Consider the following 23,704-nt stretch of genomic DNA (forward strand, 5'->3'; position numbering starts at 1 on the left):
AGTAATGTGACAACAGGCCCCAAGAACATCTTTTTGGCAAGCATTTAGCATATGAGGGAGGGACAGTCTAAGCATTGAAATTACAAGGGAGAAAACAACTAACGGGCTGAGATATACAAAGCACAGGAGGATTGTCCACATGAAGGAGATAACTGTTTCTGTTACAGCATAGTGTCTTTGGTCAGTCTTTTGATTTTGGAATCCCCCATGCCCTACCTCCAATGCACATACAACATTTACTACAGTCAGTTCTTCCAAAAGCAATAAGTAAAGCAATTGTGCCATTCATGCTTTCCCTGCTATCAGCCCTACCAGCCCCTTCTGGTCCATCTCTAAACACATCCACCCCCACTTCCATTCGGGCCACAGGCTTTACCCACCTCCTTCCCCTATCAACCCCACAACAGTCACCTCCACTCCTACTCTGGCTTTTTACTTTCTTACCTCCAGCTACAGATGGCACATCTTTCCTTTCCACCTTCCAAGTCAAGGAAATTCAGCTGCAACACCGGACCACTCTTCTCTTAAATCACAGGCCAAGCACTGCAAAACAGACAAAAAGCTAGCTCCTATTTTTACAGTCTCATGGTAGTTCTCCCTATTACTCTCAGGAAGAAAAAAGCTTTCCTGCTTCCTCTTCTCTTGCCAGACTTGTACTACATCACTAAGGGGAGGAGCAAGAGCTCATCTCGTTTCCTGAGCAGCTGGGATCCCACCTGAGGAGCTGGGTGAGTGAGGCAGCCTGTCAGAAAGAGCCTGTTCTTTCAGCCCAGCTCCAGGCCTGGCCAAATTGGCAGTTTTTGTGAAAAGAATCTCTATTAGCAAGAGAGAAGAAAACCTGAAAATCACCCTGTGTTGCCTGGAAAGAACAGTAGAAAAACAGGAAAAGGAGGAGAAAAAAAAACAACTTAGGAAACAGAGAAACTTTACTCAGCTGGCTCAAAATTATCTAACAACCCGACAAATAAGAGAAGCAAGAGATCTGAGGGTATATTCTTACCACACAGTTAACCCAGGCTGTTCACTGAATTTTGTCTCTTAGGCATTTCAAGCTAAGGCTGCCTGGCCAGGCTCAGAATAAAAACTGGTGTGTGTATGCATGTATATACCCATACAGACTCTTCCACCAAGTTAGAGCAATTTGCCTCCCTTTGCAATGAGGTTACTCAAGGGCTAATAGTCTCCCAGGGCCTTCCCATAGTTCCAGAAGGACAAGCGATGGTCTGTCCCCAGCCAATGCCATTTCTTTCACTGTTTCCTGTGTGAGGATCTCAGCCCCCTACAGCACAAAGCCCTTGTGATATATAGGGAGAAGCACAGCATCAGGAAAGGTGCTTTTTTTTTGTAACAGGACCACTCACAGGCTCCTGCCTGGCTCAGACATGATTGCCAGTCTCTCAAATCAACGATGCAGCAAACATACCCTGAAAAAAGGGAACAAGAAACAAGAGGGCCCTTGCAGGTGTCATTACTAATAGCAGTCATACTTAGAAAAACTTCCTAGAGTCAAAGATTCAAGATGAAGCTGTGGCACGGTGTAGTTCAACTGGTGGGCTGAGAGGTGCTGCTGCCTAGCTTGCCAGCTTTACATGGGGAGGGCACAGACCTGCTCCAGAAGTAAAACACTCAGTTCTTCCTCCTGAGTACATCTGAGGGCTGAAGCCCAGAGCAGGTAACTTTTCTATGTGTGCCTCACGGGGCAGGGTGGGTATGAAAGATAAGTAGCCTGGTATATGCTTTGCAAAGGGGTTGTTGTGTTGTCTGGCTGACCCTGTTAGACCAGCAGGAGTAACATTCTGAGTCTTTCCAGGACGCTTGTCGGAAGAGGCTGAACACTGTGTACAAGCACTGGAAGGCAATCTCAGAAAAAATGCATGGATTTCTCCTTATGCAATGTTCACAAGAACTTTAATTATTGCCTCTGTTAGGAGGATTTGCTGAAACCCACAATTTCATATTTTTTGGCACAGTAAGTTTCTGAGCCTTTTCCTGCAATAGAAGATACAAACTCTTGGTTGGGCACATAGTTTAAATCTTTTCTGAACTGGGAAATAATTTAGAGACCAAATCTCTCTGTTGAGTAAACTGATGTTTGTATTACTATTAAGAGAAGCAGTTAAAGCCTGCCTAACTGAATTGTGTATTTATCTGAACGCTGATCTAACTCCCATTGAAAACCACCCATGTCATTCCATTGCCTTCAGTGAGTGTTGGACTTGTCTCTTGATGCATAAGAGAATAGCTAAGCAGGGAGAACAAAGGTACATTTCTGAGCAAAGGAACAGCCTGCTGTTTCGACTGTGTTCAAAGGAACAGGACGTTGTGAATATTCCTGTGTCTAAAATTACACTGAGATGTAGCTGACAACTGCTGGGCTCCTAGCCGTGGCTAACTGCTTGCACAAAAAAAGCCAGGCAGCAAATAGGTGCTGGGTGTCTGCTTTTAAAATGCCTTCAAGTATTTAATGTTCTCCTGTCTGACTGGTGGGGCTCTTACCAAAGACCTTGGTGCACATTTCAGTGGAGCCCACGACCAAGTACCACTGACTTGTGCCGCAGCCACATTTGCACTAATCCCTGTTCCTGATGGATCTGGAAAAGGCAACAGGTAGGCAGTAGGAGCCTGCAGCGCCATAGCAACTGTGCAAGGGAGCACCAGTCTCCCTGTCAGCACTGATCTCCCTCTGCCAGCCATGAATGGAGGGAGGGACACATAAGCCTAAGCAAGGGTGACTTGAGCAAAGATGTCTTTTCTCCCATGCTAGGGCAGAGATAAGAGGGGAGGCAGGAGCATCTCAGTAGGCCAGACCAGCCAGGGCTTGCTCTGCTTGGACACTTCAAACCATCATGGACCTATTTCGACTGGAGTGCTTTGCCTGAATTTGCTCCCTTGAGCTTTGCTGGAGGGCAGCCACTTTCTGAAACTGAACTCAAACTGATTGAGGAACTGGGTAAACAGAGCCAGAGCTACGGACATCTGAGCATGATGAGCATCAGGATCACCAGTGCTCATGTTATGTGCAAGCTAAATGATTCCTACCCTTGGCAGTCAGGGACTTCTCCGTCTCTGCTCTGAATCCCTCAGGTGTCTTTGTGACAGGCAGTGAGCACTTGTCTCAGGCAATATGTGGCAGAAGGCATTTTGGAGCCTTCTGCTCTCATGATGAAGAAATTAGAATCATAGAATGCCCTGAGTTGGAAGGGACCCACAAGGATCATCGAGTCCAGCTCCTGTCCCTGCACAGGACAACCCCACAGTTCACACCGTGTGTCTGAGGCCTTGTCCAGTCTCTTCCTGAACACTGTCAGGCTTGGGGCCGTGACACCTCCCTGGGGAGCCTGTTCCAGTGCTCCACCACCCTCTGGGGGAAGAACCTTTTCCTCATGTCCAACCTAAACCTCCCCTGGCACATCTTCCTGCCGTTCCCTCGGGTTCTGTCACTGGTCACTAAAGAGAAGAGCTCAGCGCCTGCCCCTCCTGCTCCCCTTGTGAGGCAGCTGCAGCCCCATGAGGTCTCCCCTCAGTCTCCTCTTCTCCATGCTGAACAAACCCAGCGACTTTAGATGCTCCTCATACGACTTCCCCTCCAAACCCTTCACCAACTTCGTGGCCCTCCTCTGGACACTCCCCAGCAGCTTTATATCCTTTTTATCCTGTGTCTCCCAGAACTGCACACAGTGCTCCAGGTGAGGCCGCACCAGTGCAGAGCAGAGCGGCAGAAGTTCTGAGAGTACGATGCGGTAACACGCAGTCCAACGCCTCCGAGCGTAGGGCTCTGTGCAGCACAACTGCTGCTCCCGCCTCTCCCTGTCACAGGGATTTTCTTTGGGCTCGCCCCTTCCCCCTCCGCCCCAGCAGGTGTCACCCTGCCCCGCCGAACGCCCGCGGGCGGCACCGCTCCCCTCCCGCCGCCCTCCCGGCCTTCCCGCCCCGCTCGCTGCCGCTGCCGGGCGGGCCTGCGGCCCAGCGCACCGCCCAGCCCAGGGGGGAAGGAGGCCCGGGGGCTCGGTGCCCAGCGCGGCTGGCCGGCCGTGGTGGCAGCGGGACCCGCCGCTCCAGGCTCCCGGGGTCCGCCCGCAGGCGGTGGCAGTGGAGAGGTTAGGTATTTATTAATCCTTTTTCCGCGCCCCCCCGCCCCCCGAGTTTTTGAACAGGGAGAACATATCGCACACACAATATTTATTCTACCGTCCCTGTCAGTCTCAGTTTCCTAAGATACTTAGCTAAAAGAAAGATGCGAATAACTATTCATTCACGCTGTCGCCAGGAGGAACAAGGGAGGGAAAAAAAAAAAAAAAAAAAAAAGAGAGTTCCAGGAATACAGACAGACAAGTTAAAGGGAAGTAAAATTATGCGTATCCTATCAGTTTGCTTTTCCTCTTCCTACAAAGACAACTCTTCCACTTGAAGCAATACCAGCCATCACCCCACCAGCTTTTTCCTGTGCAAAACACCTCTGTTGAAGGACAATGCTCCATGTGACGGTGAGATGAAGAGTTCAGAGGAAGGGAAAGAAATATTCAAAATAACCAGTGGATGAGGGCCGGGTTTCGCTCTCTCTGGTTTGTCTGATGGAAAAGCAGTAGCACGGATCCTGTGCAGGTGTGAGTGCGCAGGGTCAGGACCCTTTGCCTGAGGCTGACACCCACCTTGGCCCATCCGGCTGATTCCCGGGCAACTAAGGTGCTGCTGCAGCTCTCTGCATGATGTGGTCAGAGTCATTTCCTTCATGAGTGTGTGTTTCTTTTCCCTCACACCTGATTTTGTATATTTCCCTTGCCTTCCTCATTTTGTTCACCTGTCTGACTTTGTTCTCTCCGGCCCAGCTGGCCTTTTCTCCAGCATACGAAGGAATCACTAGTCTTTGTCCTGTCCTTGCTGCACTACAGTTCTCTATGCCGAAGAAGAACGTTCCATTTAAAATATCAGCTCTTCCTGCTGGACTACCAAAATTCTCCCATCTCAAGGTGGTGTGTGAAAATGTGCGACAAACAGCTTCCTGACAAAAAGCACGACACAGCTGATCACTATCCCCTGCATCTCTCCAGGGAGAAGCAAAACACACACCTAGACCAAGAGGAGCATTCTCAAACAAGCCCCTAATAATCGAAGAACAGAAGTAGCTGGTAGCAACTGAGATTTCTCCAATTTTGAGCTGTTTGAACTCAACTTCCAAATGGTTATATCTTGCCTAAGTCTCTGTTTTATAAACAGCCTGTAATGCTGAGACAGTGTCCTGCAGCAGCTCTCCAGAGCAATCTCTTGTGAAGCTGCATTGTTTCTCAACTTGCTGTGTGCACACTTGCAATATTATCTGGAATGGGGAAACTAAGTTCAGGCCTTAGAGCCGTTTTTGTGCTTTGCTTTAGCTGTCTGCCTCTATCAAAGTACCTCAGACAAATACAAATTACTAAATGGTGGGGGTACAATTGTACTACACAATGTGATGTTTTGGCTTGAGTTCAGGAAGCTTAGTGCCAGGAAGGGTCAGTAAATAATGTAATCTGATCTCCTACATATATAGAACATTACATTTAATTACTGAGTGTAGTACTAAGGGTACAGAGGGATCTTAAATGAAAAAAAATGAATCAGGGGCCTTCAACCTCCCTTTGTTTTTCTACATTAATTTTACATTTCAAAACAACTCAGCTGCTTTTCAGTTGCTGTCAGAAGTGTTGGTTTCCTTTGAGGAACCAATAAGTTCTTATTTCAGGCAGCACATCAAGAGAAACCGTAATTTTTCTTCCCAGCACAGGATCGGCAAGTACTGAAAAGAGACTTCAGTGATTGTATAAACAACTACTGAAGAAATCCCAGTTGGCTGAAGACTCCTAATGCGCAAGGGAAAGTCTGGCGGCAGAAGGCATAGAGAGAGGGCAGGATTTAATAAGGAGGGAGTGCTGGATACTGGGATGCTTTAGGATAGAAAAGTTTCTGCTGTGCAACCCCTCCCATAGTGGGAATAACAAAAGTATTTCCCTTCTTCTCCTTTTGGGGAAAAAAAAATAATTAAGCATTTGATTAAAAAAAGAGGTAATTTTTACAAGGTAAACCCAGCACCAATCATGCACAGCAGGGACTCAATTTAGTGCAGTGAATTCCCTCTCTTTTCCTGTCATCTTGCAGATTAGGAAGGCACGGGATAAAGAGATGTTGTCAGGGATATTAATGGAGCTCTCCTGCCAAGATATCGAGATATACATAAGCTCTGGTCACAGCCTCTCCTGACCATGAAGCAGCCAGCTCTGGAGATGTGTTTCCAGCTGATAGACGCTATCTCGGGGAGGGTAAGGACAGAGCAGAGTTAGAATATCCTACCCGAGTGTGTGACCCCTGTGTGCCCTCACTCACAGCTACCCCATTAACCCTTCTGCCTGGGGTTTTATTCTGTGGTGTGATTTGTTCTGAAATAAAGACCTGACTGATACATAAACAGCAGAATAGACTTGCCCTCTACCAGCACTTTCCCAGCTCCACTGATATTCTGTTTTCTCTTGCTCCTCCTGGGTTTTGTGTTCAACAGGCCATCTCTTATTTTTAATATTTGAACATCTCTGGCAGGTGCTAGATCCATTCTTCCTCTCTGCCAGTTTTAGCCTAAGAAGTGTTTTGTTTTGAAGGAGAGAAGAGTGGAAGGAAAAAAAAAAATGAATAAGGTAAACATAAACAAATTCAGAAAAATATTTACAAAGACAGCACCGGGAAAATTTTTTCTCCTCCACATGAGAGTATTTAGTGTGCTGTGGCAGGATGTAGTGCCTGGCTACTATAGTATGCTGATATGACTGCCTCCATTATTTTGAGCCTATTTATATTCTGGAAGATACTAAAGCCAGCTAGTGATATGGAAGTTGATGATTATTGGCAGTGGCATCTCTGAGAGCTGCTTAGACTACAGTCATACTTAAAAATCAAATAAATAAGAAAGATCCAGCTGCAGAATTGCAAACGGTATAAAGTCCTGCTAGACACAGAAAAATTTCCTTCTGAAATTTCCTTCTTGTACTCTCACCTACCTGTGAGAGCTGTTACCTTTCCCTTTACACTCCCTGGATGCTTAGAGCTGGAAACATGAGCTATTGCAGTTGGAGTTACAGAGCCAAAGCTCTCAGGCTAGGACTACAAAGGATCAAAATTCTCAGTTACACTGTGACTTCATCCACACTGGGAAATTAAACATGCCTGGAGTCAAGTGGGATGGAACGCCAACATCCATCCTATTAAATGGTCCTTGATCCCAAGTATCTTCTGAATTGTGCCCAGGGGCTGCCAGGGAAATTGCTGGCTAGCCAGTGTAACAACTGCCAGAGACTGTTCTGACAACTGAATTTACAACAATTTAGTTTATATTCAGAAACCGTCCTTGACAATGTTTAAATTACTAGAGTGGGCATAGTCTTTCTGAAACTATGTCTGAAACTATGTTTTCCTCACCAGTGTAATATTCCATCCTCTATCCTCTACATCATGTGTTAATAATATACGCTTCTAGTACACTGCCAAACAATTGTCCCATTATTTTATACTTACCTGGTAGACATGAGCTATTTTAGTTAATAAACAGGCCTGTTAAACCTGGCTTAGTCTGCTTGACACAAATACTCCATTTTTATCACAATGGCTCTAGTGCTTGATAAGTGTCATGCTTTACGTATTCCTTTTCCCAGAAGAGTTCCTGGAATATCACCTGCTTTGCAAAAGCAGTTCAGCCATTCTTTGCAAACACTTGCTCACTCCAGCAGGTTGACAGGCAAAAGAAAAAAAAAAGAAAAAGAGAGGCCGGTAAAAGAGAAGACTTTTCTGATGAATAGCCCTCATGAGCTAGGAAGCCAGTGGACTACAAGTGCTCTCCCGCAATTAAGCTGTTCCTAGGATATCGGCGTTCAGAAGAAAAAAATACTTCACAATCCTATAGGATGCTGAACACAAGCACTAGATGGAGCAGCGGGCAAACTTCTGGAGTCTTTCCCTGCTTGTATCCAATCCATGAAGCTACCAGATAGGCCACTTGGAATCTGAGCTGTCAAGCTGATTCCAGGTCAGTACTTTATAAGGGTCTGCCTTGTGTAGGACTGAAACGCTAGGCTACATTACATGACATTTTGGACTCAGCACAATTAATGCTGATGTCTAACATTCTTAGATATATTCTTGGATGTTTGTACATACTTCTTTGTCTAACAGTTTAACCAATATGTACTTTTTGAAGATTTTCACTTAACAATCTAGAATTCCACAGTATCTCACCAGTCATTAGACTGCTGAGTGCTTCAGTCAACATAAACCAAAAGAAGACTTTTTTATTTAACTGCAGATAGTGCATTGCACCTTGTCTGCTTTACAGAAATACCACAGCTTTGTCATAGCTGGCAGTCCACAGAGACTCGGCTTCCTTGGTGTTTGAAGATCTACCTCCAATGTAAAGTGTCCCTGACACTAGAAAACTCAAAATGCGTGTGGAGGGGGAAAAGATTTCTTAAGGCATCTGTTTTGGGTTCCAGGCCATTCCCCAGTTGGAGAAAAAATTATCTTGTTGGAGGGGAAAAAGCATATTGTTAGAAAACAGCCTTACGACTCTTAAGGTAACTTGGAGAGAGAGGGATGTGCTGACGTTTAAGCATTTGGGAATGCCACTGTGAACTTCAGCTTTCTTTAAAGAACAAAAAATAGAAAAGGAGAGAGGATATTTCCACCTCTTCCCTTGACAAAAACAATCTTTGTAATGTCAACCAACAGCTAGTGCTGAGCTTATCATTATCGCTCCCTCCACTCTACCCTGCTCTCCCATCTCAGTTGCCGGTTCTGGCTTCTGAAACTCACACCCCTGGGAGCTGATTGTATAATGGCCTTTTCACTTCAGGCTCTGCATTTAATAAATTTTAAAAAAGATCTTGTGGGCTGGATATAGAGTTATTCAATCTACCTTCAAGACCCTACATTTTAAACCTCATGGTAAAAATGAAAGAAAGTCACTTTTGAAATGAAAAGTTAAACTGGATTATTTCAAAAATTACACTTGTTCCAGGGCCTCACCTCTTCTTTTTTTTTTTTTTTTTGCCTCTGGACTATCAAAATCTACCCTAGTTTGCCAATTTCATGGCAAATGGCTACAGTTCTCCAGGAACCGCAAATGTCCCTCACCAGATTACCAAGAAAATAACAGTAGAGTATAAAATGTTTGCTTGAGAGCTATTTGAAGAATTATTCACGCCCGCAGGTAAGCATAAACCTTTATACAAACGTATCATCAGAAAGCTGATGGTACCGCCAAATTCTTATTTTTTCCCCGCTTTCCTCTTTTCTAACGTGCTTCCTAAATTCATCCAATGATTTGCCCAGAATTCATCAGGTCGAGTTTACACCTACCAAGTGCTCCAAAGAGACAGGAACAGCTTACAGCATGGTTAGAAGGACTCAAAAAAAAGAAAAAAAAAGTTTCATTCACCCATGTAAACTGTTAGTTAGCTGCATTCAAGCATCAGCAGGCTAATGGTTGTTGTCTAGCTGCAAAACCAATTTATTTTACATTTTAAGATGCAATGTAGCATCATGCTACGTCTCTCAATAGCCCCATTAGCATCTCTCCAGAGATGCATTAGTGGCTTTGGCTGCAAAGAAGAACCATTCCCAGCCCTCACAACAGTAATTATTGCTTCATTCACCTTGTTCCCCTTCTTGCCCTGACACCTTCAGTCACTGGTAACAAGAATTGATGCACAAGCAGCATATAATGGTGAAACAGCTCATTCTCGCCTCTTCCAGCACAGGTACTATAGGCAGTCAGTCACTGAGGAGGACAGACCACTGAACGCAGGAGGTTGCCCGCTGTACCTGTGCCTCAAGCTGGCTCTGATTCAAGGTTTGACGGCAGTACGTGTTAACATGTGACAGCAGACATATTTTCAAAGTGTATGCAAGATGCCTGCGTTAAAACCTGGGCCAGAGAAAGGCTGAAAATAAGCAAAGGAATGCTAACATCACACCTTAAATCCTTCTCCAGAGAAATGCAAAAAGCCACTACTAACCTGACCCAAAAGTGCTTGGTGTTGGAAGGAAATCCCATGGAAGAGTGGCTAAATTCACAGAAAAAGACCTGAGGTTATGCAAATTGGAGTGACAATGTTGATCGGGAACAAGACCATCACTGGGAAAAGTAACTTGCAGATGGCAATATCTGCTGGCAGTATTTTTGAGAATAATTACTCTGAGGTGCAATTTGGTAATGATCATTGAGACCATTTGAAAAAAGGGAGGAGTATAAGATGTTAGCAGATAAAAGTTTAAAGTTTGTTACTTTATTAATAATGATTTGTATAATACCTTATTAATAATCATTTGCACCCGTGTAGAGGCTTTCATTAAAAAGTCACTCTACAGAGAGACCCAACTGTTTCTATGGAGAGAACTTCACTAATTTTGAGGACATGCACAATAAATATGACACCACTTTCACATGCTTTTCCATTTGCTATCCAGGAGACAAATCCTACTTCCATGATACACTCTCTCTGCAGAATTGCAGACCCAGATGTAAACAGGACTATGCTTAAACAGTGACTACACACACCATAGTGTATGTTTGCGAAACACACACATATTATTGTAGTGTGCTTCTATTTCAAATTACAACTGTTCCGAGTTCTGATAAGGTACTTTAACTAAGGATTTTTAATCTATGGAGAGGAAGATTAACATTTCTTGAACTCGAAAGCCATGCACTTCTTTAGCAGTGTGGTATTTTCACTTAATGGAGTAATGAGGAGTAAAAGGAAAACCAGACTACCTGCAATTTTTGGCATCTTATGTAGTGCTGTCATCAGAGTGATGCTGTGTCAAGGAGAATAGCTCAAGCACATCACCAAGCTCTGAAACAAGTGATGCCATTATGTGAAAGTTCCCATGGAGCCCCAATGACCATTAAAATATTGAATGTGAATTGCTTGAAAAAGCAGTATTTCCAATAATGCCTTTGCAAAAGACTGAAATTTTGGTCACTGCTAGGATGTCTCAAGCAGTAATAAAACCAAAGCATGAAATCCCCATGCAACAGCAGCTTAATGAGTGCCACAATAGTATAAAGTATTACTGAACAATAAAATTAAGGATAATTTCATATTAAAAGTTTGGACTCAGTGCATCCAGAAAGAGGTAGAAAATCTTAAAATAAGACCCCATGGATTCAACTTCTGGTAGCATGAAATGTAAGTCATTTCCTCATGTTTTCACTATGTCCACCTACTCCATGGAGTCAAAATGATTCGGCTCATTGCTGTGAGCTCTGTTCTGTTATTGCCAAGAGACAATGTTCCTTTTCTGCCAAAGGGCTGGGATGTGTGCAAAGCAGGATTTGAGCTTTGCCCCTTTTCCCTTCCCTTCCCTTCCCTTCTCTTCCCTTCCCTTCCCTTCCCTTCCCTTCCCTTCCCTTCCCTTCCCTTCCCTTCCCTTCCCTTCCCTTCCCTTCCCCTCCCTTCTGTCCCTCTCCTCTCTCCTTCTCTTTTATTAACTGGGCTTTGCTCTGGGACAGCAAAACAGCTGTTTCGTTCTTGTGATCCTGCCAGAAGACTGTGATGCTGTGGAACTCAGACTAAAGGTCTGTCAATTTATACCCAGAAACTGGTATTCTCTGTATTTCATATTAGCCAGTTTAATATGATTATGGGACTTTGTTTTCTCACCGGTAGAGTATATATTTTATTTAAGAAGAAGAGCATAGATATTGCTGTTGCGCCTAGATGCCTCTTGGGAACTTTCTTTAACATCTAGAGCCTTTTTCTGGCATTCGATTTGTTCTCTAACAACAACAGGCTGGGAGCTGTGATAGATCCCATTTAGTCTTTTGAGAAACAACTAAATTCTGTGGGTTAACTTGTCTTCTTTTACCATCTAAGGAATATTGGCAGGCTGCAACCATTTTCCTCTGTTAGCCCTTGAAATGATTCTTCATGCTTTTGTCACATAATTAAAATTAGATTATTGCAACTCCCTGCTGGCTGGCCTTAGAGCTTTGTAAACACTCCAGCTGGCCCATAGGTTCATAGTGAAAGGGATGCTCTAAGCATATTCTTTCTTTGTCCTCTCTTCTCTCATCCGTGTTGAAATCACTGCACTTGCTAACTGCCAGCAGAATGTATTCTGCCCTTTCTAAGGGCAGTGAACATAATGTTAGAGACATTATGTGCCAAAGTCTCTCTCAAGCTTTGCTTGAAAGAGTCTGGATGCAAGAGCTTTCAATCTATTTTCTCTTTGTTGGTGAGGTCTCTTTTTGCTGAAAAGGAGAAGGGAAAGAAGGGGGAGGGAATGGAGGAGCACAGGCCCTCCAAATACAGCATTCAAATGGAAAATGCATACAGCTACATGATTGCAAACCCAGGGACTGACTTTCATTGACTAGTATATAAATCCCATGGACATTATGCAGTTGCTCCTTCTCCTATGACAAAATTACTCCCTTCTACCCCAAAAGATGAAAGCAGTTTTGAAATAACAACATCTCCCACCACAGCCAGGCTTTCTGAGTTCAGGAGGCTGCTTTCCTGGCTGTCACGTTTGCTTATGGACCATTACTCCCACATTCCCATCCAGCCAGTTCCATCTTCTAAATCTTGTGTGCAATGTTGCGACTGTGTGAGGCTTGCTTGATGAGCTCGTAGGGATTATTGTATTAAAGTTCTCAAGGGCCTGAATGACTAATTGCTAATGAAAGAGAACAATGCAGGGATAATGGCACTTTAAAAATAAGTAATACTAATGGCGTAGTTTGTGTTTGGGTGTGATTGCTCATCTTACTGCCACATGCACATATCATCTCTTAGTGTCCTCTGGTTTTATGGGCCTATAACCTCTCAGTTACTCAGTAAGCACTTATTTTGATGGAGAATTATTATGGTGAAGAAGCACAAACAGGCAGTAAAGCTGGCTGTATTGAATTCTCCATAACTGTAAGAGCCTCATCACCTTCACTGAGCCAAGACTACATTTGCTAGGTTGAGGTTTTATGTAGTCTTGGTCAGCCAGTGTTATGAAATGGTGACTATGGATGCAGAACCACAGGAGTAATACTGCGGAATAGGAATGTTCCCTTATTTGTGCTTCACCTTATCACTCCTATTAATGATCTATATTCCAGCGTAGTTACCTCTCTGCCCAGTCACTTTTCCTGCGCTATCTAGTCCTGTGGGCACCAATATTTTGTCGTACAGTACTGTTACTAGCCAGGGGCTTGATTTTAAATCCCTTGGACAGATTTCCAGAACGACTACTCCTCCATCCAGCTGAAAGGAGGAGCACTGCAGGTCTTTGGCAGCTCTGCAAATCAAGACTGCAGCTCCCAGAAGAAGTCTGAAAACACAGCGGATTCTTACACTCAGCTTCTTGCCACGGTGCCGTTTGTGACTGTTGGCAGCCACAACATAACACAAGCTCGTTTTCTTTTTTTTCCCTGTCCCGTTGGGGCTTTTGCTAACATAAATACATTACCACGTGTGAGCAAGTGCACAGTGCCATGGCTAATGCAGAGAACATCATTTCCTATGACAGAGATGGTATTTGCCGTGCTCTGCTGCCTTCCCAGTGCACACATCTCCACTGGGGACCCCACCACCGCAGTGGTGGCATGCCACTGCCTTTGAGCAGGGACTGTGCCAGCCTCCCAGACAGCCGTGAGGATGCACAGCCAAGACACCATGTATCAGGGCCTGTGCATGTGTCAAGGACAGGTTTCCCAGCCTGAAATGTCAAAGCAACTGTTTTTCCCTCAGGACGTGCATTTGTCTCTATGGTGAAGAAAACGTATTATCACAAGCGTTGCCTTTGAGCTCAGAGCTGGATAAAGACCAAACAGACACTGAATCCAGAAAAATTTCAGCTTCCCCATCTTCAGAAACATTCACATCCTCTGACAATTTTTTTCTTCCAAGAACCAGTCTGCTTCCAAAAGGAGCGAGCTGAATACTGACCAACGCAGCCCTTGCTTCCAGACTTGACATGACAACTGCTTGGAAAACAACACTTAAAGTTTGTCCTGCTGAGGACTACTCTCAAACCTAGTGTCCTTGTTAACCATCTTCTGATGTTTTCTGGTTACGACCCCATTACAAATTGGGACTCCACTTCTGGGGAGCCCTTGACCCCAAATATTGGCACAGATAAATGGCCTGTAACTGGGCTCTCTACTTTGCTCCTGAGGTTACACACCCCCCACAGAGACACAAACCGTGGTTTCACACCTATGGATGTAGAGTACTTCAGCTTGCTTCAGCTGGCTTACGGAGGGCTGGGCAGAGATGCTGCTGCTGCCAACTCTCGAAGGCATGAAGGAGGCCAAGTCATTTCAGCGTGCCGGCAAGCCAGCTCAGAGCCCTGCTCCTGGCCACACACCGGCTTCGTTCTGTATCTCGGCTCTCAACTCTGATGGAGTTAGTTACTGCTGCGAGCCAAAGGAGCCAAGACCCGCGGGGTGTTTAACACTTAAAACATCTTGCGATGCTGGAGAAATGCAGGCTCCTGGAATAAAACAGACAGTGAAGCAGAAGGAGGTGGATGCTTTATCACTTGACTAAAATGGGCAAGAGGAAAATCTCCAGTTGTCTTTCACAAGTAAGTTCATGTTAGTTCTCTTGTGTTGCTGTGATCATGTTTTTCTCTTTCAAAGTAACAAAAGGGAGGATGGTATGGGAGGGTATTTCTTTTTCTTTTTTTTTTTTGTTAATTAGGACATCTGGGCAGTGACCCAACCAAAGCCTCATCTCCCTAACAGAAATCTGTCTGACCACAACTTGCATACTCCAAGTTTCCTTCACAGGCAAAGACTATCTATTGTCCAAGTATTTTTACTCTGTCATAATCAAAATACAAATTCTAGCTTAACTTAAAATAGACACATCAGAAACACCTGACATGACCTACATGCCTGTCAACAAGTGATAATCAAATTTCCTTGCCGTACTAAAGTTGGGCGGGAGACATTTCTTTTAAAACAAACAAACAAACAAAACAAACAAGCTATCTGTTTTCCCTATCATATTGAATTTCTGAGACACAATGGGAGTTTTTCTTTTATGCAAAAGAGTTTAAAAAGTAGTACAAGTGGCTAAAGGGATGTTTGCCGAAGCTGGGATGAAGGTAGAAGGAACACTTCTCTTTGAAACAGCCTACATGCAGTGTTACTGGAAATTAAAGAGCAGAGGGGGGGATTATTTCTCTGCTTTTTCTGTTTATTTATCATGTAAATGCAATTTGCCTTGTATAAATATTTAGCTTCTCCCTTTCTCTCTGAAAATCAAACAGCAGCAGGGGTAGAAAAGCAGGGAATGCAATTGCAAAGTCGTTGTTACAGTGCATTTGTGCAAGTTTGTGAGCAGAAACAAATTGTAGTGCATTTGTTATGAAGGTAAACCCCAAATCGACACTGTCCCTTACAAAATTACTGGGAAAAAATAACACAGTGCCAAAAGGAAACTTCAGACAGAGAAGTTTGGTTTTAAAAATACAGTGTTAAGGTAGCAATGTTCTGCAGAAGGAGGAGAGAAGATAAAGGTGTAAGGGAAGAAAAGTTATTCCAGCCTCTTTCTGCACAGGCTTCCTCTGGAAGTGTTTGCCAGAAACAAAGAGCACGTCCCAGCAATATAAGCAAATAGGTCTGTGCAGTGCACGGTTAAAATGATCAATGCCTCACTGACTTGTGATCCAGACTAAGCAGGGCATTAAAAAATCCAAAAGAGCACAGCATCTTCTATTCCTGAAGAGACCGAAAGGGTACACTGACATAACAGTTTCCAACAGCTGTCACAACAGCGTGCGCGGGGTCACGCTGGAGCTGATGGACAACAGCCTTTTGCACACAGCGTGCTGGAGCCGCGCTCTGCGGGGCTGCCTCTTGCCAGGCTCAGCTCTGGTTACCCCGTGCAGTATATCACAGCTTAATCCTTCTGCGATGGTCTGGGTCCTCCTCTGAGGGGGTTCTCCAGCATGTCCTTTTCTGGCCTTGCCAAGGCAGAGGAATGCCTGGCCCTGCCTCCTTTATTTGATTTTGCCCGTTTCAGCTCCTGACGTGCAACGGCCCTCCTCACCCAGAGGTGTGATGAGATGCGTAGAAGAGGACTTTTCCTTTCCACACCAGTTGCATTGTTTTGGGCTGTAAAAGTTCCAAATCCTTGATAAATACCGCACTGAGAAAAAAAAGCATCATCGCTGCTCTTATCAGGTTAAAAACTGAGACACTTCTTATTTATTTGAACAATCTCCCACTAAGTTCAGTGCACTGACAGGAAACTACAGTGAGGACTGCAGAACAGAAAAGCTCACCATTATCAAGTGATTATCCCAGAAAGGCTCGTGCTGTGGGAGAGACTGTTTCCCCTCTTCCCCTGAGACAGAAGAAGGACCAGGACACAGACAGCTTTGGCACTCCTCCTTGAAGAGCCTTCACTCCAGCTCTGGGTGGATTGCTGTTCCTCTCTGAAAAGCCCCTCCATGGAAAAGGACCATTGCAACCCACCCCAGATGCTTCAGCAGAGTAAAATGGAGGTCAAGCTGCCCACAAACATGCATGGAAAAGTAGGGAAAGTAGATATAAGGCCTCCAGAGCTGATGGATATTCCAAAACAAATGCTTCAGGAAAAGACTTTGCTCCTGTCCAGCAGCACAGCTTCAAGAGGGACATTCTGCACCACAAACCTCCCTGACCACGTCTTGCCATGGTGAAAAGAAATAAGGGGTGCCATGGCATAGATTTTGCCATGGGACATCTGCAGATGCAATCTCAGGGTGTCTTGACTGTTTCCTGTGGATTCCAGGTGCAGGTGAAAGAATGAATTCTGAAGTTCAGTTAACTCATCCCCTCTTCGTACATAGTCTGAGGGACCTGAAGTCTGGGTCTCCATAAGTCTAAGAAAATGGCTAAGATTATGTAATTTCTGGGTGGAGAAAGTGAGAACAGCAATTCAGGGAACATGAGGTACATTAGAGAACTTTTTTTTTTTTCCCTGTAGAGATGTCACCTGGATTCTGACTCTTAGACAAAACTGCATTAGCAATGCAAAAGCCAGTTTTTAGAAAACACTGAGTGCAGAAAGCCAAGAAAGGTGCCAAATGTCTGACACAAACTGTAGTCTGAAAATATGTGAAAGGAGTATGGATAAAGATGATGCTGGAGGTATTAACCAGTTTTCTGATTATTTGTCTTTGCAGATGGCAATTTGTGTCCTTGTAGTTTTTAAGTTGCTTCTGGACCTTTCCCTTTCTGTTCCCCCAGTTTCAGCTGTCCCTTGCTATCCTGAAGCTGGACAACACGCTAATGCCCCCTGATATGCCAAATGTGGAGACAACTGTTTGCATATGTTGTTGTGCTGGGTCAGCCGAGATAGGGTTAATTTCTACACTGCCAGGACAGTGGACCCAGAACCAGCCAAAGGGGTTATTCAATACCATCTTAGGTCATGCTCAGTTACAAAGGGGGCAGGCCAGGGGGGCAGGTGCTCTCTCTCTCTTGCTCTCATGGCCTGGAGCAGGGCAATCTGGGATGCTCTTGGTTCTCTCTGGACCACACTGTTTGGTGATTTTGTATTTCGGGCATGAGCCGTGATTCGGGGCAGGGAAGAGGAAGCAACTGGCAGCACAGAGGCAAACCCATCTGGGCTGCTGAACTATGGTGAGATATTGCTGCCCAGCTAGGGAACCTGCCTGTAAAAGCACGCCATGTAAATGCACATGTACCTTAAAGTCGGTCCACTGAAGAACATCAAAACAACCAGCAGGCAGATCGAGCTGCCAAGATTAAAGTGGCTCAGGTAGATTTGGACTGGCAACATGGTGAGTTCTTTATAGCTCAGTGGGCCCATGATGCCTCAGGTCATCAAGGAAGGGATGCAACACATAGATGGGCTCGTGATCGAGGGGTGGACTTGACCATGGATGCTATTGCACAGGTTATTCATGGTTGTGAAACATGTGCCAAGATCAAGCAGGCCAAGTGGTTAAAGCCTCTGTGGTACAGGGAGGCAATGGCTAAAGTATAAATAAGGAGAGGCCTGGCAGATTGACTATATTACACTCCCACAAACCCACGATGGCAAGCGCTATGTGCTCACCATGGCAGAAGCAACCACTGGAAGGCTGGAAACATATACCATACCCCAGGCCACTGCCTGGAACACTGCCCTGAACCTTGAAAAGCAAGTCCTATGGCGACATGGCACCCTGGAAAGAACTGAGTCAAATAACGGGACTCATTTCTGGAACAACCTCATAGACACTTGGGCCAAAGAGCACGGGATCGAGTGGGTGTATCACATCCCCTACCGTGCACCATCCTCTGGGAAAATTGAACAGTACAATGGACTGTTAAAGACTACACTAACAGCAATGGGTGGTGGAACTTTTAGAAATTGGGATTCAAATTTAGCAAAGGCCACCTGGTTAGTTAACACCAGGGGATCTACCAATCGAGCTGGCCCTGCCCAGCTGAAGCTTCCACATACTACAGAAGGGAATAAAGTCCATGTGGTGGACATGAAGAATGTGTTTGGGAGAACAGTCTGGGTTACTCCTACCTTGGGCAAAGGCAAAACCATCCGTGGGATTGCTTTTGCTCAGGGACCTGGGTGCACTTGGTGGGTAATGCTGAAGGATGGAGGGGTCTGATGTGTGTCTCAGTGGTATTTGATTCTGGGTTACAACACTCCCATGAAGTGAATTGTGTGATGGTAATTGCTGCATAACACTATACACCAAACTAACAGTATTCAGTAAGTACCTTTCAGGTTAATCAAAAATTAACTTCAAAAAAACAAAGTGCAGCAATGATGGAATGAAAGCTGGCTCCAACAACTGACATCCAGCCATCTCCTTGAGGTCGACGCCTTTGACCTGCAAACCGTGCGCATGAACTATGAGTTCCAGATGCAGCATGCAACAATACAACAACTCAGCGTGACACTTCATCTTTCTTGCCCCAGGAGACCATCCTGATAGATAAGAGTCCAAAATCATGGACTCAATGAACTTTTCAAATGAATGAGATTACGCCATGAACTAAGGGAGAAAATATCTGTGTGTATATGTGTGTGTATATATATATATATATATATATATATAAAAAAGGTGGTAATAATTAGTTGAAACGTGTTGGTAAGTGTAAGACCTGAGCATGACATAAATGGTATAGAATAAGGGGTGGAATGTGCTGGGTCGGCTGAGATAGGGCTAATTTCTAGATTGCCAGGACAGCTGACCCAGAACCAGCCAAAGGGGGTATTCCATACCAACTTAGGTCATGCTCAGTTACAAAGGGGGCAGGCCAGGGGCACAGGCTCTCTAGTACACTCTCTCTCTTGCTCTAGCTGAGGGGAGCAGGGCAATCTGGGACACTCTTGGTTCTCTCTGGACCACACGTTTTGGTGCTTTTGTATTTCGGGCACGAGCTGCGGTTTGGAGTGGGGGTGGTTTCGGCACGAGCTGCGGCCAGGAGACCGCTCGCTGCTTTGGAGGGGGACGGGCTGCTGCAGTGAGACCACCACGTGATGGTTGCGTTGTGTGTCCATTGCTTTGTAGGTTCTTCCATTATTGTTGTTGTCACTGTTCGTTCGTTTTTCTTCACTGTTCCGTTAAACTGTTCTTACCCCAACCCACAAGTTTTGCCTTTATTTTCTGATTCTCCTCTCCATCCCACTGGGGGCAGGTGAGGAGTGAGCAAGTGGCCCATGGTTTTAGTTGCCAGCTGGAGTGGGGGCTGAGGCTAGACTATGACAGCCATGCTTCACCTGAGGGGATAAAACCTCCGAAAAGCAGCAGGAATGGTAAATCTTTTAACCTTTTCCTCTTGCCTCTCTCTCTCCCAAACTGACTGTGTGATTGCATTCACAAGAGAGAATTAACACCTGGGACAACACAGGGTCAGTGGATGTGGTGCTCATGTTCTAAGCAAATGATGCAGAGTAGCTGCAAGACTTTTGGCACCTATGATGAAGCTTTCAAGAGGATTTCCTGTTCAAGGGACCTGAACTACTGGAGGTTACACATACTGCATGCCCAATTTGCACACTTCCAGAAAATTCCCTTTTAGGCAATCGTAAAATGCACCATTTCCCTAGCGCTAGTATAAATGAAAATAAGGAGAAAAGGGCTGCAGCAGACAACTCACAGAGGCTGGGGATTAGCGAAAGGAACATGAAACCATGAAAGGTGTATATGTCCATATTTTCTGTAACGCTCACAGCACCTGCCTTAATGCAGCTGGCCACTTCTAATATGACTAATGGTGTAACTACTTAAGGACGTATTTGCACCGGAGTTTATGAAAGGTAGATCAAAAAAACCCCACACAGATTAAAATAGAAATGCTCGCTATCTGCTGTCAACTGCAGCAGATCGTTTCAGCACATGTATGAGTTTAAGCACATATACAGTTTGGTTGAAGGAGATGGGCAAGTGTAGAGTCTTGCACCTGGAAAGGAACAACCTCAGGTTCCAGTATAAGTTGGGGAATGACCTATTAGAGAGCAGTGTAGGGGAAAGGGACCTGGGGGTCCTGGTGGACAGCAGGATGACCATGAGCCAGCACTGGGCCCTTGTGGCCAAGAAGGCCAATGGCATCCTGGGGTGTGTTAGAAGCGGGGTGGTTAGTAGGTCGAGAGAGGTTCTCCTTCCCCTCTACTCTGCCCTGGTGAGACCTCATCTGGAATATTGTGTCCAGTTCTGGGCCCCTCAGTTCAAGAAGGACAGGAAACTGCTGGAGAGAGTCCAGGGCAGAGCCACCAAGATGATGAAGGGAGTGGAGCATCTCCCTTATGAGGAAAGGCTGAGGGAGCTGGGGCTCTTTAGCTTGGAGAAGAGGAGACTGAGGGGTGACCTCATTCATGTTTATAAATATATAAAGGGTGAGTGTCACGAGGATGGAGCCAGGCTCTTCTCGGTGACAACCAATGGTAAGACAAGGAGCAATGGGTACAAACTGGAACATAGGAGGTTCCACTTAAATATGAGAAGAAACTTCTTCACAGTGAGAGTGCCAGAGCACTGGAACAGGCTGCCCAGGGGGGTTGTGGAGTCTCCTTCTCTGGAGATATTCAAAACCCGCCTGGACACCTTCCTGTGTAACCTCATCTGGGTGTTCCTGCTCTGGCAGGGCGATTGGACTAGATGATCTTTCAGGGTCCCTTCCAATCCCTAACATTCTGTGATTCTGTGATTCTCTGAGATGTAATGCTTAAAACTCCGTGTTCACATTAACTGCTTTGCTGAAGTGGGGTCTCCATCTGTCCATACAGAGCTGCACATTCAAAGTCTTTGCAACTTTGCAACCATTAGCTTTGGTCCCACAGGAAGCTATTTATAAATATCTGAATTAATTAAATCAGATCTATACAGCAGAAAAAGGAATCAACTAAATATGGTCACCATGGCAACAAATATTTCCTTGATCTAGTTTTGCTTGTCATCAGCAATGGCCTCCCCATGTTCCTAACAATGGTGAAAGTTGTCGGGCTTTTCTTCATTTGTATTGAACATGTTCCTACAGAGTAAGATGATAAATATAATGTCCAAGTATTTTAGACAAAGGTCTCTTTTCAGTAGTATTTTACACTAGTTTTAAATGTATTAAGAACTTGAAACTGGGATCTATTGTTTTCCCTTCCTGCCACCCTCCTGCCACCGCAGTACAGTGAGAGCCTCTGCTACACCGAGAAATTCCATGGGCTCCGACACTGAATTCGGATATTAAAGTGACCCCTTCACCACAGAGATCAACCAAAAGCAAGGCTAGAAAAAGGACGGCACAAAACAACCTGTTGTTTTCAACAGACAGTCTTGGTTGACCCCTGCACCCACACTAGCCAAAAATAGAAAAGAAAAGGTGCTGACACCTTGCCAGACCCCATCTGCAAAATATGCTCCTGGCCACGTCAATCACAAAAATGAGGCGCTATGTGTGGTGCACAGTGGAAATGTCCAAGTCATGTCCATGTACAGTCTCTGAACTTGCTGAATGTGGCCAGAACTTCCTTGGAGTTTTGCAAATGCTGTGCTTTGTGGACTGAGTCTTTGGTGGGTTGTAGGTATTTCAGAGGGTTTTGTGAGCTTGTTTGCACTTTGGTGGAGCTCAAAGATACTAAAGGGTTGCCTGAGCTCTGAACTTGCTTTTTTTGTTTTTCTTAAGGAGGTAAGCCAATGTTTTTTAAATGGTTTCAAACACCAGTCTTCCCCATTGCCAAATGAGAGGGCACTTCCAGAACAGCTCCATGTTTCCCCTCTGTTTTTACTAACCCGTTTTATTTTTTTTAAACAGTGGCCTCAAAGGTATGTGGTCACAGTGTCTGTCTGTCCAGGTATTTCTTTCCCTTTCCTTAATGACCAGCAAATCCATTGGCAGCATCAACAAAAGGCAGCAAAGGAGGTCAGTTCTCAGAGACAGTTAAGTTTGTTCAAGTTTCATGGAAACAGTTCTCTGGCAGAGGAAAAGAATCCTTTCCATGCCCTGACTGTCAGAAAAGTTAGTTCACTGCCTTGTTAGCTGTGCAAGAATCCACGCCAGCACTGGGGCAAGAGATGAAAAAGTACATGGTCATGATTGCCCCAGTCACAGGTGAAGCTTCAGTGCAAACCGACACCTTTTTTAGACACTGATATCGATCAGGGCTCTGTATGAAATCAGCCATCACAACTCCCAGTGTGCCCGACCTTGCCAGTCTTATATGAAAAATTAGATAGCTAATATTGATCTCTAAGTGTCTCTTCACAGTTACCTGTGTCTATTCGGATCTGTGGGTTTAGACTGAGATCGCCCTCCAATGCAGATCTATTTATTTATTACAGTTATCATGTGATATTTGGGAGAACGGAAGAGAAATCTGTTTATGCAGGAGAGGCATTAGGTTTCTAAAGCTCAAGCCACTCCCTCGACACAACCAAAACTGCAGCGGAGCTGTACAGAGATGCCAAAGCAAAGGAGACGCGTGGTTAGACTCTGATTTGCAAATTTTAGGTTTGTGGGGGTTTTTGCATCGATGCAAGAAAATCAGGCTAACAAAAGAGCTGTAGTTGAAATATTCAGAAAATCAGTAACAAAACGCTGGAGCTGAAATTACTACTGTCCTTCTAATCTTTAGCTTTCAAGCCCCTCCTGACACAAGTCACCTCCTGGGGACAGCAGAGAGAGCAAAGGAAACTAATGACCTCTCACCCACATCGGCACCAACAGCAGCAGCACCAGCACATCAGCCCCGGCTGCTCTGGGAGCTTCCAGCCGGACTCTGTCATTATATTATCATATTTATTAACACAGTTTTTAAAAAGCAAGTATTTCTAGTAGAATTAAATGCTACCAGACTTGGCTGACATTAAGGAATTAGCTCACTTCCCCCCAAGAGTAAGTAGTTCATAAAAACTTGAAGTCCTTTATGGTTGGGTTGAGAGGGTACCCCCACCCCCAGTGTGACTGTTAGTTGATGGAGTGACAACTGCAACTGTAGGGTTTTCTGACATTGGTTTTCTAATGCACATGCTGGTTAAAAAAAAAAATAATGAAAACGTAAATAAATGCAAAGGAATCTTAGGGGTAGAAGAAGATCTGCGAAGAAACCACTTAATGGAAAACACATGCATTGCTCCGTATTGTGTCACTGACCACATATATATAATATATATATGTTCATTCTTCTAAGCCTCATTTGCCTAGCAGCATGCAAACTGCCAGCATGTTGAGAAC

The 23,704-nt window shown here is 44.8% G+C and overlaps 1 protein-coding gene across 1 annotated transcript in view; it reads right to left on the reverse strand.

The window, feature by feature from the left end:
• Positions 1 to 23,704, reverse strand: part of ATXN1 (ataxin 1) — a 417,571-nt gene that overhangs the window by 349,743 nt on the left and 44,124 nt on the right. The window lies entirely within an intron of this gene.

The sequence above is a fragment of the Caloenas nicobarica genome, chromosome 2 (assembly GCF_036013445.1).
Source record: "Caloenas nicobarica isolate bCalNic1 chromosome 2, bCalNic1.hap1, whole genome shotgun sequence".
NCBI lineage: Eukaryota > Metazoa > Chordata > Aves > Columbiformes > Columbidae > Caloenas > Caloenas nicobarica.